Here is a 4729-nt window from a genome sequence, read left to right as displayed (position 1 = left end):
ATGGATATATTCTTCATTAAAACTCATAAAGTATTAGGAATGATTAAACTACATGGATTAAAATTTGTAATTTGCGCGACTCTAAACTGCAAAGAAACATTACCCTTTCAGTTAGTATTTAGGGCATGATCTTAGCAAGTTTATTCCAGAAATTCATAACAAGTTTTATCCGGAAAAATTTGCAATCCATAATCGTTCTTTGTGATTTTTTGTTGTTAGATGAGTTAAAATTGATAGCATCTGATCCCCATTCTTTTGCAATTATTCATCTCAAGGTTGATGTACCCCCCTGTTTTGACTTTTTCCTTCCATGTGTGAATGCTGAATTATATATTTATATATATATATTAATATATAAGTATATATATATATATATATTATATATTATATATATATATGACTAATCTACATATTTTTTAACTTAAAGTAGGATTGGAACATTGAGCTTAAAAACTCATCAGGAAGTGACCGGATACGAGTCACGCTAACTTGCTGGGCACTGGTGTATTTAATCTTGATTAGCGTTTTGTGGGGAAAATCATACTATCAATCTCCAGTTTGTTCATGAAGTCCTCATCGCCATTTGAAAACAGGATACACATAAACATTTTGAAGGTAGCCTTTCAGATTAAAGTTTTTAACACTATCAAGTTTTTAACTCAAAGTAGGAATGGGACATTATCACATTGAGACTTAACTCTGAAGCATATTGTGACAAAATTATGCAAGGACAGTATACTTTACATATTAAAGTAAGAGATACTAATAGGTAATAACATTATCATGTGACAATTCAATCTTTACAAAAACTAAAACTATTTTCGTCGATATCATACTTAATTATGTAGCCAACTCTAAAGTCAAACATCATAACGAATCTAAGGTTACAGAAGTCTTCGACACTTTTAATAGGCATAGCATTGCAAGTGTTATTGGCGCTATAAAGCAAGTGCGCTCAATCATTTTGACAACACATTCTATGGAGGAAGTTAATATTTTATTTTATCAAATTGGAGTTATGTAAAAGGGCATACTTTACTGTCTTGATGATGTGAATTCCACAAGTAATATAATAGACAGGAAATGTATTGAGATTGTCGAAGAATTCTTCAGACATGTCCTTTTACCAAGAATTTTTTCTTGATATTTTCTACTATTAATAAACTCATGCTCCTAACTTAAGTTTTTTGTTTGACTTGACTTAGATGTCACACCAAAAGAGGAAGATAAGTCATGCTTGGCATTTGTTGTTCCTCACGACAAGGAGAATCAGAAGACGTATTAATATTATAACATTTCTGATATTCTGTTTACATGTGTGTGTATGTGTGCACGTCTCCATCAGAAGCTCTTTGCTGAGATAGAAATTAGTTAAATGGAGTTTGGCATATGGGACATCTATATGTCTTACAATGCTAAGAAGTCTTCTTGAACATTGCTGAGAAGGCAGAGCTATAAGAACATGAATCTGAAGGAAGCATCAAAACACTAATTTTAGCATTCAAAACTACTCCAGGTAAGTGCTTCAGTTTGAGTTAACATTATGTTGTCAAGTGGCTCATTACAATCTAACGAAATACAACTTGATATAACAAATAGGTTGATGTATATAACAAATACGTTGATGTATATATGTAGTTTATAAACAAAATTTGAGGGATCAAACAATTAATATTTTTAGTATGACAGTGGGATGTCATGCACAATGATTGTGGGTTTTATTTGATTTTTAAAGTGTGCAATTAAAGATCTGTTCACTTTGATAAGATTTGTGGATATCCTTTGTCCACATGGATACTTAAGGATATTGCATAGATTTTGGCAGCTTAAGAATGTTTTCGGCCAAAAGATCTGATACTTCATTTTTAAAATTAATTCTCTATAACTAGGCTAAGTTATTCAATTTACTAGGATCTATCTTTTATATAAATTCAATACTATTGTATTATACTTTGTTTTTATCAGCGTAATACATAAAACTTTTTCCTTCTTTAAAATCTTTAAAACACAAGAAAGAATTTCTTAAGTTTTTGTTTGTTTCCTCGATTTAAATAATGAAAGGAAGATTTTTTTTTTCTAGAATTCTTTCATATCAGTTTAGCCTTTATTCTTAGCAGATGGGGTTGTTTTTAAAAATGAAGTATTCTCTTTAAAACTCATAAAGTATTAGGAATGATTAAACTACATGGATTAAAATTTGTAATTTGCGCGACTGTAAATGCAAAGAAACATTACCCTTTCAGTTAGTTTAGGCATGATCTTACATATGTGAATGTAACATTGCCCGTATTTCTTTGCCAAATTCTGTCTTCATCATTGTTATAATATTTTTGTTGAGTTTTTCGCATCGAGTTAACAATTCAGGAAGTGTAAAGTCATACATCGAGAAACAACAACTTTGGTTGTGGAAGACAGAAATCATACAAGTTTATCCAAAGTTTGATCTTTGATGTTCGATCTTTGATCATTACATGAATTCATTTGTCAGATAAAGTTTCTAGCCAGAGAAAGCAAACAATTTTGTGGAATTTGTTGTGAAAAGTGAGTTCAGTTTGCATTTGCTTAGATTTATATTCCAGAGAAAGATGGAGTTCGACGAGAATGCTTTGTTCGTAAAGCTCATTATTTTATTTTATTTTATGTAATAAATTCAAGCTAATTGAACAGAGACAGTGATTTTGTTACATATATTGTAGAGTCTTAAAGATTGTGACTATTTTTTTTCTTCCAAATACGGTTTAAGAAGTAGAGGTTGTTACTTTCATTAACCAATAACATATTATTTTTGATCACTTTTCATTACCATTTCAAGTAATATTTCTTATTATATTTTTAATTTTATAATTCCCCGCGCATCGTGCGGGTACGGATACTAATTTATCCTTAAAATCAAACACAAATTCCAAAGCAAACTCTTTTAACTTATACCCTACATTTACAATAACAATATCCTACATTGGTGCCACCTGATGTAGTCATATCGATTAGGATAAGATGATATCTGAAATTTTGTGTCATATTATTGAACGTTTAAGGCAGGTTGCTTGAAATCGACTAATTCATTATTACAAAAAAACAAGATTATTTGACTCATTCGACTTTATTAGAAACAAAGAGGTGTGTTATTTCGTTAAATCACGCGCAATATCAGTTAACGAATAGTCCTATAATTTATTCTTTCGAAAAATAGCTTTTAATTTAGTCTTACTTTTGGATAAAAGTTGAGTAAACCACTATGCCTATATATGGAGACCAGAAAACGAATGAATGCGAGTGAATACTTCGTCAGAAGCCACTTCCAAAATTATTCTTTAGCAAATGGGTAATAAAATATGTCCTTTTACGTGCCTGTTAACGTTTCATTTTTTTTATTGGAAAAATATTTGCAATATGTACCTAATGTCCTCCCTACAAAGAAGGGAAAATCAAAAGTCAATAGCTTTTGCACCAATCAATTAGTGGATATCACAAAGTCTTTTTTTGGGGGGTTTGATTTCCCATCCCAGTATTTATCACAAAGTCAATGGTCACAATTATAGAGACAAGTTGAAAATAATATCATTCAAAGATTCGAAATCAACATCTTTTTATTTTTCATTTGATTTGATTTCTTCCTTTTTATATTTCAGGAAGATGAATTAAAGTAATAGGGTAACCAAAGCTTAGCAAGTGTTTTTTTTCAGTCAAAAAGTAAAATAAATGAAAGTACTGTAGTAATTCGATCGAACCCAATAATTTTAACACAATTTTTCTCTAAAAATTAATAAAATATGCATAAATATTAAATTTTAAATCTGATTATTAACATTTGAGATCGTTGTTCTAGAATTAGAGCATGTTTGGCCAAGCTTCCAGGAGGCAAAAAAATATTTGTTTTTTGGTCAAAAATGTGCTTTTTGAAACATTTAAGGTGTCTGGCCAAAATAAAAAAGTATTTTTGAGCAGCGGCAAAAGCAGTTTTCCTGCTTTTGGATAGACCAAAAGAAGCTACAAATTCTAGCTTCTTCCAAAAAGCAGAAGCAGAACTAGAAAATTAATTACAATAAAATTATATTTTTCAAATTATCCCTCATTAATTTATTATTTTTCTTTTTATTTCTACTATACATTTATTCTCTTTTTATTTTAATCTCTTTCTCCTATTCCTAAGAGTAAATTTTAAATATATATATTGAATGATGTATGTTGACATATTTAAATTACCATGTAAATAATAGGTAATACCAAATACTTAATATTATTGCTTTGTAATAACTATATTTCATATTAATTAGAATTTTTAATTAATATTTTTGCTCCACGTTTTATATTTTTATTAAATTTTTTTCTAATAAATGTTTAATTTTATTTTTCTTCCAAATAATACTAATAGCAAATAGAACCTTTATTATTCTTTTTCGTAATTTAATATTTAAAAGTACTTTTTATAAAATTGGCCAAACAGAATGAGCTTTCAAAAAGCACTACTCAAATAAATTAGTCAAATATAAATTATTATTTTGTGAAAGTACTTTTTCAAAATATATTTTTAGATAAAAACGCTTTTCGAAATAATCAGTTTTTGACTGTTTAGCCAAACACTCTTAAAAACTAAAATCTTAATCCGTGCTATGTAACACGCAACGTTGCTAGTTGCAACCCGCTACCGTCTACATCATTTTTGATATTTTTCCAAGAGTATATTCCGTCTAATCTCCATTTCCACGAACTTCCTAAATAAAGTCTCCCC

This window comes from Nicotiana attenuata, chromosome 6 (assembly GCF_001879085.1).
Source record: "Nicotiana attenuata strain UT chromosome 6, NIATTr2, whole genome shotgun sequence".
In the NCBI taxonomy this organism is placed as follows: Eukaryota; Viridiplantae; Streptophyta; class Magnoliopsida; order Solanales; family Solanaceae; genus Nicotiana; species Nicotiana attenuata.
The sequence above is the reverse complement of the archived record's forward strand: the minus strand, read 5'-3'. Positions refer to the sequence as shown.